Source organism: Micromys minutus (genome assembly GCF_963924665.1).
Source record: "Micromys minutus genome assembly, chromosome: X".
Taxonomy (NCBI): Eukaryota; Metazoa; Chordata; class Mammalia; order Rodentia; family Muridae; genus Micromys; species Micromys minutus.
In genome coordinates this window covers 103270286-103283175 of record NC_137970.1, presented here as the reverse complement: position 1 = coordinate 103283175, position 12890 = coordinate 103270286, and positions in this window count along the sequence as shown.

The window sequence follows — 12890 nt, the reverse complement described above, 5'->3', positions numbered from 1 at the left end:
TAGTAAGGAAGGCATCAGCATTCACACTTTCTCCCACTACAATCAGAGGGGAGAGTGCTGCATAGTCTATATCTGGAGTGCAGAAAACAAATGTTACTAGTAGATAAGACTCAAAGGATCATGGGTTTAAAATAACTTTGACTTCGTTAGAGTTCACCATAATTATTCTATAATCTAATGATGTTTTAGTGTGAATTTGTGTTTCCAAAGTGATAAAGTCTATACTATTTTAACTTTTATTTTCCTTTTGTGTTCTCTGACAGGGAGATTAAAAGAGGAAGTGTGATTCACCTTCATTACCCACTGTAATGAACAGAATTAGCTGATTAGTACTATTGTTTGAAAGACCTTGTACTTCTAACACAGAGTAGCTTTATGCTGTCTATAAAAAGTGCAACACTGTGCTCTTTTCTTCTGACATTCCTCCTCTAAAATGGACACCACCATTCACTTGGTAAAAAGTTGCACAATTTAACCAAGTGCGAGGGGAAGAACATCCCTGGACAACCTAATAGACCACACTAGCTGTTTAAAGTTAATGTCTAAGTGCTGTTTTCTTCTTGTGCAGTACGAAGATGATGAACAGCCACATTAAAGGGCGGTAGTGGAAGCTAAATGGGACAATGGACGTCATCTGCTGTAACATATCTGATAGAGAATTAAAAATCCACAAATGTAGTATTTCTTCTTTTCTGTCTATTTCTACCTTCTTCTGAGGCTCTACTACTCTTCTCTAGGACAAAGGAGTCTTTGAGAGGCTGATCTTTATTTACCAAGGTTTGTGTGACTCAGAATCACATAAAAATCAAGGGTCATATTAAACTAAGTGGATTTCACCTTGTCAGGTAAGAATCCGAATCATGGTAAGGGTAAAGAAGAAGCCAAAATGGATTTTCTGCTCTTAGGGACAGGTTGGGAGGACTTTTAGAGTGGTTTCAATAGAGAATATTCTTAGAGTTGTAATTTATGGGGCTCATAGTTTCTTTTAATGGACAGCAAGGAAGATGGCAAGTTCATAGAACATGAAGTCATTATAGTATTTCACCCTTTTCATTTTGTTTCATTTTGACGAGTGATGATATATTATGAAGGATTATGCAGAAGGAGATTCAGTAAGAGCCAGAAAAGCAGGTTATCACAGGCCAGACACCCAACAGCTGCTACAAAGAAATAGATCAATTCTGACAGGTGATATATATGAGACTAGCTGAAAAGAAAGGGTCTGGAACCAGACTACTAAGGGCCAGATCTTAGTTTGGTCTACATGTGCACCTTACATGTGGGTGGGTATGTGACCTTTAGCAAGGTATTGTTCTTAAACCTGTACCACAGATTCATCATTTTTCAAAAAAAAAAAAGTAAGTAAATAAAAGTACTCAAAACTGAGTTAGGATTGTAAGAAGGTTCTTTTTCTTTAAACATTCATTAAACTATTATGTCTACAGAAAGCTGCACACATCTGAAGGCTTCAACAGCTCAGTGAATTTTCACAAACTTATTTAATCCGTGAATTTATCACTAATCCCAACAGAAAGCACTATACCTGTACCCAGATGCTATCTCTATTGGGACACTGTCACCTCAGTCCAAATTTGTCCTCTTCCTTGTCTTCAAAGTTTGTAAATCCATACTTGAATTTTCCTACAGTAAAAGGCTGAAACCAGAGTCTGGTGCATAGTGAATACTAAATAAAGTTAGCAGCCAGATTTTCACAAGAAGAAACTTCATATAATTCAGAGACAGAATACATGCAAAGAATAATAATACAAAAGGAAAAGTGAGGTGAAAGCAATGGCTATGACAAGTTAAATGCAGGAAGCCAATCTGGAAAGCTGGAGTTTTCAAACTTCCTTCCATAAATAACATCTACTGTGTGTTTCATGAGAAAAACACACCTATTGTATCTGCTGGGACTGTTCAGCATGATCCAGTACATAACTTTTATGAAGTTCTTGACTAATAGATAAAAAGTAAGCCTAGCAAATGCTTCAGTTTCCTCACTATACTTGAAAGAGATTTTGGCTCTCTGGAATGTGACTTGCAACACTGACTTTTACTTAAATTTATTTATTTATTGTTTTTGAGATGTTTCAAACATGTGTATTATATCAGCATTATTTCTAGCCCTCCCCTTCCTCCCTGCAACTCCTTGCAGGCCCCTCTACTACCTCTCCAACTCACAGCCTCTTCTTCAATTATTATTGTTACACACACACACACACACCCGCTGTTGTGTCCATTTAGCGATGCTCTAGTGTGTTTGTATTTAGGGATGATCCTTATGATTGGACAATCTACTATGGCATCCATCCTGGGAGCAGACTTTTTCTCCCGCCTTCATCGAGGCCATCAGTTGTCTTTAGCTCTTCATCTGGAGGTGGGGCCTAGTGAGATCTTCTTCAGACATATAAGCAGGTCTTGTTTAGGCTACTATATTGTGAGACTTCATATGCCAGCAGTGACATTTAATGGTCCTATAGAAATATTTCTTTGTCATCTTAATTGATACTTAATTATACATTCATGCATGCCCATGCGTTTATTTGTGTGCTTGCATGTCAGCATTCATGTGAAGGTCAAAGGACAACTTACAGATATTGGTTCTCTCTTTCCACCATTTGGGTCCTGGGGCTCAATCTCAGGTCATCAGGCTTAGTAGCAACCAGCTTTCTCCTCTGAGCAATCTTGCTGACTCCTGAAAACATTTCTTTGAAAACAAAAAAACAGAACCTGAAATTTTACAAGGATTATTCCATAGCTGATCAGTAAATCTAGAGTCACAGTTAAACAGGACTTTTTCCAAATGAAGAGGGATGTCTGTGAGAAGAAATCATGTCAGACAAACCCATCAGTGCTCCTTGAGGAAGCAAGTACAGAATAGACAGGAGAAACCAAGGGACAGCTTTTATAAAGAGTTCTTTGAAAGCCCTTGACAAGATTCACTTTTGTTGAAATTTTGTTACTTGTAAATGAGTCCCTATGGGGTTTGGAGGAAGGGAAGCTAACTGGCAGCATTAACCAGAAGATAGGGAAACGGCTGTTTCTCTGACTAAGGGCATGTGAGGGTTGAGATTGCCTCAAGCCCATGTTTGTTCGGTATTATAAATGGGGTAAGGGGCAGTAGACACGGTGGTATTTCTGTGTCTGTACACTCACCTCTTCTTAGCAATGAAATGTCAAACTGATGTAGGGAGAATAACAAGACAGTATCTCAAAGTAGGGGCAGTGGGAAAAATGTGATCTCAGTATTATATAATGCTGTTAGAGTGGGGGCTTCCATGTGCAGCCAGGGTGACCTTAAACTTATGTCCTTCCTGTACATCCTCCCCTGGATAGGGTTCCATATGTGTGACCCATACTCTCTAAGGTAAAGTATTTACAAAAAAAAATCCACACAATAGCAATAACTAAATGTATTGTTATCTATAAATCTGGAGGGTAATCTAGGAATTGAAAGCTCTTTCTGGACTGATTTCAGCTCACTGGGCTGTTTTGGCCATGAAGCCCAAGAAAACTTTGTGCGATGATAGAAAATAAGCTAGAAAAAAAATGCGTGTTATCCAATCTTTGGAAAAGATATTAAAAGTTTGTTGCAGCAGTATCTGGAACATGATGCTTAGTTCAAGGAGTCACAAATCAAGAAAAAGGCAAAATGACATGGAAGTGCTGAGCAGATGGACGGCCAGAATGTTGGACCAAGAAGAAGAGGTATACAGAGACACAGTCAAAGTATTGCTATTCGTGAGCCACAAAAGCTAGAAATAAAAGAAATGTCAAAGTTAATGTGGATGCTGGACCACTAACAGTGATCACATATTTAAGACACATGCTGTGTTTTCCACATGTCTAATCACAGGACAAGCACTGGATCACTGAGTATCTGTTTACTTTATAAAGTATAATGCACAGCTTACCTCATTATAAAGATGTCATGAAGGATGTGGACAGAGTAAATAATGATCAAAGCTATTTACAGGCAAGAGCTCAGCGCAGACCTTTAAGCTCAGAAGAGTCAAATCCAAGACAAACAAAAGGAAGCAAGACTTTATGTGGTGGGCAGTAAAACCTGTAGAGCTCACCACATCCCGTGACAATACAAATTGTATAGATTGCAACTCAAGAAGGATTTAGACGACATTTTAAAAAAGCAAAATGCAGGACAAATTGGTAAGAGGATCTTGCAAATTGTTATCAACCTGAGAGTGTCACAGGGGATGACAGCCTACTTGTCATACCAATACATCTCTGCATATCATTTAAAACTTTTGGGCTGAATGAATCCAAATTCTGGCCTATGTGGCCTTTAAAATGGAAGTGCTACAAGAGTACACCAATGCCTTGTAACTACATTAGTCTGGTTACAATTTATATTATGCACACAGACTCCTATTTAGAAACAAAGCTTCACACCCTGGAGAAATGGAATCATTTGTAAAGATGACCAGCTGAAGAGTCCCAAAGGACACTCTACCCAAAGAGAGGAAGCAGACAACCCCCACCCCCAGCACCTATCATCTAAGTCAACAATTATTTGGGGGTTGTTTTGTGTGTGTGTGTGTGTGTGTGTGTGTGTGTGTGTGTGTGTATAAAATATCCATTTAAAAGCAAATTCATTTCATTCAAGAAACATCAGGAAATAAGCTAACAAGAACGTCTCCCCAATAAAAACTTACATGCTGGCTTCTCTGTTGCACCAGCCCTCATGAAACACAGTGACAGCAGACCTGTCCACTCACTCTGTTGCCCTGACACTGCTGGTTTGGACTAAATGTCCAGCATCCTACCTTGATGTTTAAGGCCTCTACCCTAATTGAAACACTGTATTTGTTCTGTGTGAACAAAGAGAAGAAAGATTAAGAGTGACTATCTGGTTCACAGAAAGTTACTCTTATCAATGGGCAGGAAATACGAAAAGAAACAAACTAGGAAAGCCGCCAATGGAAGCTAAAGAAACACTTGAAGATATTGGTCTAGAAGGATATTTGTGCTTAAATATTATAAAATTGCTCTTTAAAAAGATGGGAACTAAATGTAGTTTTAAATGTTGGTATAGGTAGCTGGGCCAAAGCACCCCTGTCTCCAAACAATGAAGCTAAGTGCTCTATTCCCTGGCTTCTTCAACTTCTTACTGCATGCAGGGAAGCCAGTGTTTTCCATGGCAACACCCTGATTGTAGGCCTGGGAGCTTGCAGAGACTGAGGACCAACCAACAAGCATTCATGGTTGGTCTGAGGCCCTAGGTACCTATCTCTAATCCTGTAGAGACTTGATGCCCCAGGGAGGGAAATGCCCGGGGAGGGAGTGACCTCTCAGAGGCGAAGGGGATGGGGGAGGGGAAGAGCTCTGCAAGGGGACATCATTTGGGATATAAATAAGTAAAATACGTTTTAAAAATAGAAAAAGGTTAATACCCAGTAAATATAGTGCCCTATTTGATGTTGCAGAAAGAGACAGTTTGGAGGCAACAGTCTCCTCTGGACCGCACATAAAACAAACCATTAGTTTTTGTTCCTTAGCTCACCACTTTGAACTTGTATTTCCTGATAGGTAATGAGTAGATGATGCCTTTTCTTTCCATTATACCTTTTAGGCACTTGGGGTGTAGCTCAGTTGGTAGTGACTGCCTAACACAGGTGAAGCTCTGAGCTTGATCTCACATAAAAACTAGGCATGATAGGATGCTCCTATAATCTAAGTGAATGGAAGCTATTGCAGCAAGATTAGGAATTCAAGATCATCCTTTGATATATGGCCAGTTTAAGGGCAACAGGGAATATATTAGATTCTGCCTCAAAATTAGTAACAATGACAAAAACATAGTTTAGAACACTTGGGTGTATGTCCATCTGTTTTACACTTGAAGTCACTCTGTAGTAATTATGTCTCCTATTTTACAAACAAAAGAATTGAAGCTCTTAAAGGTTAAAGTTTTTCTTCTTGCAATAACATATGAAAAGGCCAGTATATGGGGAGAAGAGTTTTCTCTCTAAGACAATGAGTTGGCATAGACTTAGAGAATCTGTCAGAGTCATAAACCATGGAATGAAGGTTTTGAGTATATCAGAGACTTAGTCTGGATATCCTGAGTGAGGCTGCGTCTTCAGACTACATTTCCTTGTGAGACATGAGGATGATAAGGCTGCTTTAACACCACACATTTAGGTTTCAGGAAATAGAGGAATCAAGTTGGTACTGACCAAGAAGCTTCCTTTTTGCTGCCTAGTATTTTATAGGACCAGAAAGTATTATGCAGGTTTCCAGGGAAATAAATCTTCCAATAGTCTTACCCAGCTAGAACCCCTGTGGACAAAAATAATGCCCACCATGGCAAAGTACTCCCATGGCTGCAATAGTGACCCACATGTTATGTAGATACAGAACCACTTTCTGGTTGAATTTAAGGCCTTCATGGGTGGAAACTAATGCCTGGTATTGTAAGTCTGGCGATAAACCCATGTTTGGGGAGATCACAGGACCTAGAAGTCAAGCTGCTATAATTATTTGCTAAATGGACATAGTATCAAACTGACCTCTAAACACATATCTCCTTACCAGTGGCTGAGTGCAGCTCTCAGAAAATTCTCAGAGAATTTTCTTTATGAAGTGAACAATGGTTAACACAGAGCCTCACAACTGATGGCAGCAGAGAGAATAAGTGCCCGAGGACTGTTCAGCCACAAACAGAACACCTATATTGACTCCCTTCAAAGTTCATGGTCAATCTTAGAAAAGGTCAGAAAAGACAAAAGTCTAACAGTGTCTTTTAGCCATGACAAGACCACCGCCATAATGATGTCAGGGCAGCTTTGGTTGCCTGCATAATGCCTGCACAAAAACAAGCCAGTCAACATTCCAGCATGGAATGGGAGGGGCTCATGAGCCCCTGCTCCTGGCCAATGAACGAAGGAAACTTCATGGCTTCTGGAGTAGGGATAGTCACTTTTTGTCTAGGTTGTGGTTCCTGGTATGTTAACAATACTCCAGTCAATAGCCCCACTCCCAGGAATATATGGGCAGTGCAAAATTGGACTCAAGTAAAAAGTGAATAAAAGACTTTCATCAAGACTGGTAGGCTGCCCACAGTTTGCTAGGAGCCAAAAGAGCCACAGGAGGGCTTTCACTCCTGAGCACAGGGGCCAGTCCACACTCCTTCTCCACTGACTATCTATCTGGGAGAGGCCGCCCTGAACTTTCAGGCCCCAGGAAGCAGTGTTCAATGGGAAGAGACACTTCCTGCCCAAGGCCAGACCCAGCCCAGTTACATCAGGACCAAACACCACAATCAGAGCTTACAGCCTACCCAGAGAGCTGAACATACAAGAGAAATTTCCCTTCGAAGACCACGGGCAAACAGACACACAGGAGAGACAAGCTCAAGTCAGAGACAACAAGATCATCTAGCCGCACCAATAATAAGATGGCAAGAGGCAAGTGTAAGAATCTAAGAAATGGAAATCAAGACAACCTGGCAACATCAGAACCTAGTTCTCCCACCATAGCAAATAGTGGCTATCCCAACTCACCAGAAAAACTAGATTTAGACTTAAAATCATACTTCATGAAAGTGATAGAGATCCTGAAGAAGCACATAAATAGCACAGTTAAAGAAGTACGGGAAAGCTAGAACATACGCAAACAAGTTGAAGCCCTTAAAGAGGAAACACAAGCAAAACAAAACAAAAAAAGACAAAAATCACTTAGAGATTACAGGAAAGCACAGCCAAACAGGTGAAGGAATTGAAAACAGAAATAGAAACAATGAAGAAATCACAAAAGGAGACAACACTGAAATTGGAAAATCTAGGAAAGACATTGGGATTCATAAACGCAAGAATCAGAAACAGAATACAAGAGATGAAAGAGAATCTCAGGGGCGGAAGATACCATAGAAAACATTGACACATCAGTCAGAGAAAATGCAAAACTCAAAAAGCTTCTAAACCAAAACATCCAGGAAATCCAAGACACAATGAGAAGACCAAACCTAAGGAAAATAGGAGTAGAAGAGAGCAAAGACTCCCAACTAAAAGGCCCTGTAAATATCTTCAACAAAATTATAGAAGAAAACTTCTCTAATCTAAAAACAAGAGATGACCACGAACAATCAAATAGACTACTGAACCCCTAACAGACTGGACCAGAAAAGAGATGCTTTTGAACACATAAGAGTCAAAACAACAAATGTTCAAAGCAAATAAAGAATACTAAAACAGTAAGGGAAAAATTACAGGTAACATATAAAGGCAGACTGATCAGAATTGCATCAAACTACTTAACAGATACTATGAAAGCTAGAAAATCCTGGACTGATATCATACAGACCCTAAGAGAACACAAATGCCAGCCCAGGTTACTATATACAGCAAAACTCCCAATTACCATGGAGTAGTTATCCTAATGTCGAATAAAATAGAGTTTCAAACAAAAGTCATCAAAAAGATAAGGAAAGACAATTTTGTTCATCAAAGGAAAAAAAAAAAAAAAACTATCAAGATGAACTCTCAATGCTGAATATCTATACTCCAAATACAGGGATTCCCAGATTTAAGAAAAAAAATCTACTAAAGTTCAAAGTATACATTGCTACACACACAATAATAGTAGGAGATTTTAAAACCCCACTCTCATCAATAGACAGATCATGGAAGCAGAAACTGAACAGAGACACAGTGAAAGTAACAGAAGTTATGAACCAAATGCATTTAACAGACATCCATAGAATATTTCATCCTAAAAAAAATAATATATCTTCTTCTCAGAACCTCATTGCACCTTTTCCAAATTGACTATTTAGTCAGCCAGAAAAACAGGCCTCAACAGATATAGGAAGATCTAAATAAGTCCATGCATCCTATCAGATCACCATAGACTAAATCTGGTCTTTTGTAACAACAAAAACAACATACCCATGGAAGCTGAACAATGCACTACTCAACAATAGCTTAGTCAAGGAAGAAAGAAAGAAAGAAATCAAAGACTTTGTAGAATTTGGAAAAACTCATAGCCCTGAGCACCTCAAAAACAAAACAAAAAGAAACAAACAAAAAACTGGGGACACCATACACTAACAGCTCGACAACACAACTGAAAGCTCTAGAATAACAACAACAACAACAACAACAAAGCAGATATACCCAAGAGGAGTAGATGGCAAGAAATAATAAAACTCAGAGCTGAAATCAACCAAATAGAAAAAAACAAAAACCAAACAATATAAGAACAAACTATTCAAAGAATCAACAAAATCAAGAGCTAGTTGATTGAGAAAATCAACAAGATTTATAAACCCCTAGCCAGAGTAAGTAGAGGGCACAGAGGGAATATCCAAATTAACAAAAACAGAAATGCAAGAGGAGACATAACAACAGAAACTGAGGAAATTTAAGAAATCATCAGATCCTAATACAAAAGCCTATACTCAATAAAACTGGAAAGTCTAGAGGAAATGGACAATTTTCTAGAAAGATACCAGGTACCAAAGTTAAATCAGGATCAGATAAACCATCTTTACAGCCACTTAACCCCTAAAGAAATAGAAGCATTAAACAAAAGCCTCCCAATCAACAAAAGCCCAGGACCTAATGGGTTTAGTGCAGAATTCTACCAGACCTTCATAGAAGACCTAATACCAATACTCTACAAACTATTCCACAAAATAGAAACAGAGCAAATACTACCCAACTTATTCTTCAAAACCACAATTATACTCATACTTAAACCACACAAAGATCCTACAAAGAAAGAAAACTTTAGACCAATTTCTGTCATGAACATTGGTGCAAAAATACTCAACAAAATTCTGGCAAGCCAAGTCTTAAGAACACATCAAATCTATCATTCACCATGATCAAGTAGGCTTCATCCCAGGGCTGCAAGGATGGTTCAATATATGAAAATCAGTCAATGTAATCCACTGTATAAACAAACTCAAAGAGAAAAATCACATGGTCATCTCACTAGATGCTGAGAAAACATTTGACAATATTTAACATCCCTTCATATTAAAAGTCTTGGAAAGACCAGGAATTCAAGGCTCATACTTAAACATGGTAAAAGCAATAAACAACAAACCAGTAGCCAACATGAACTAAATGGTGAGAAACTTAAAACAATCCCACTAAAATCAGGAACTAGACAAGGCTGCCCACTCTCTTCCTACCTATTCAGTATAGTACCGGAAGTACTAGCCAGAGCAATAAGACAACAAAAATAAGTAAAAGGGATACAAATTGGAAAGGGAGAAGTGAAAATATTACTATTTACAGATGATATGATAGTATACTTAAGTAACCCCCAAAAAATCCAACAGAAAACGTTTACAGCTGATAAATAAACTTCAACAAGGTGGCTGCATATAAATTTAACTCAAAAAAATCAGAAGCATTCCTCTCCTCAAAGGATAAACATTCTGAGAAAGAAATTAGAGAAATGAAACCCTTCACAATAGTCACAAAGAATATAAAATACCTTGGGGTGACCCTAACCAAACAAGTGAAAGATCTGTATGAAAAGAACTTCAGGTCTCTGAAGAAGGAAATTGATGAAGATCTTAGAACTTGGAAAGATCTCCCATGCTTATGGATTAGAAGGATCAACATACTAAAAATGGCCATCTTACCTAAGGCAATCTACAGATTCAATGCAATCCACATCAAAATTCCTACTCAATTAGCTATAGAGTTAGAGCAATTTTGAAATTTATTTGGAATAATAAAAATCTAAGATAGCAAAAACTATTTTCAACAATAAAAACACTTCCAGGGGAATCAACATCTCTAACTTCAAGTTGCATTGCAGATCAATTGTTATAAAACCTTCATGGTATTGGTATAGAGACCAGCAGGTGGATCAATAGAACAGAACTGAAAACCCAGAAATGGACCCACACACTTATGGTCACTTGATCTTTGACTAAGGAGCTAAAAACATTCAATGGAAAAAGGACAGCATCTTCCACAAATTGTGCTGGTTCAACTGGCAGTCAGCATGCAGAAAAATGCAAATCAATCCCTTCTTAGCTCCTTGTACAAAGCTCAAGTCCAAGTGGATCAAAGACCTCCACATAAAACCAGATACACTGAAACTAATAGAACAGAAAGTGGGGAAGAGCTTAGAACACTTAGGCACAGGGAAATTTTCCTGAACAGAACACCAATGGCATATGCTCTAAGATCAAGAATTGACAAATGGGACCTCATGAAATGGCAAAGAGTCTCCAAGACAAAGGTCACTGTCAAAGGACAAACCAGCAACCAACAGACTAGGAAAAGATCTTTACCAATCCTACATCTTACAGGGGACTAGTATCCAATATATACAAAGACTTCAAGAAGTTAAACTCTAGACAATCAAATAATCCTATTTAAAAATGAGGTACAGAGCTAAACAAAGAATTCTCAACTGAGGAATATTGAATGGCTGTGAAGCATCTAAAGAAATGTTCAATTTCCCTAGTCATCAGGGAAATGCAAATCAAAACAACCCTGAGATTTCACCTCACATCAGTCAGAATGGCTAAGATCAAATCTCAGGTGACAGCAGATTCTGGTGAGGATGTGGAAAAAGAGGAACATTTCTTCACTGTTGATGGGATTGTAAACCACTCTGGAAATCAGTCTGATGGTTACTCAAAAAATTGGACATAGTACTACCTGAGGATCCAGCTATACCACTACTGGGCATATATCTAAATGATGCTCCAACATCTAACAAGAACACATGCTCCACCATGTTCATAGCAGCCTTATTTATAATAGCCAGAAGCTGGAAAGAACACAGATGTTCTTCAACAGAGGAATGGATACAGAAATTGTGGTACATATACACAATGGAGTACTACTCAGCTATTAAAAACAATGACTTAATGAAATTTCCAGGTAAATGGATTGAACTTGAAGCAATCATCCTGAGTGAGATAACCCAGTCACAAATGAACATTCCTGGTATGTACTCAGTTATAAGCAGATACTAAAACAAAAAGTTTGAATACAAATCACATGTTATGAAGCTCAAAGAGAAGGAATGCCAGAAGGTGGATGCCTCAGTCCTTCTTAGAAGGCAGAACAAAACACTTATGGGAGGAAATCAAGGAACAAATAGAGGAGCAGGGATTAGTGAAAAGATCATCCAGAGACTGCCTCACCAGGTTATCCACCCCATATGCAGTCACTAAACCCAAGCACTATTGCTGATGCCAAGTAGTGTTTACTGACAGGAATGTGATATGGATGCCTCCTCAGGGCCTCTGCCAGAACCATACTGATACAGATGAAGATACTTGCAGCTAACTATCAGACTGAACATAAGTACCCCAATGATGGAGCTAGAGAAAGGACTGAAGGAGCTGAAAGGGTCTGCAACCCCTTGGGAAGAACAAAATGATCAACTGACCAAACCCACCACAGCTCCCAGGGACTAAATCACCAACCAATGATTTCACATGGAGAGACTCATGGCCCCAGGTACATATGCCACAGAGAATAGCACTGTCTGTCACCACTGAAGGAGAGGCCTTTAGTCCAGTGAAGGCTTGTTTTTCCAGTGTAGGGAAATGTCATGGCACTGAGGTGGGAGAAGGTGATTGGAAGAGGGAGCACCTTCATGGAGGCAATGAGAGGGAAACGGGGATGGAATTGGGGGAAAGGGATAACATCTAAAATGTAAATGCAGAGAATATCCAATAAAATAGTGAAAAGGAAGACATGAAGTTAGGGAGTGTAGCTGTGGGGTAGATATGGATATGAATGAAAATGAAGACATGAATGTTCTAATGTACCTTTGAGTGGACATTTTCTATTGTAGATATGAGGGGAAAGAACAACTAGAGGCAACTGAGTCTAGAGTGGACATGGCCAGCTGATTAGACTGGGCCATGAGAGGAGAAGGATGGA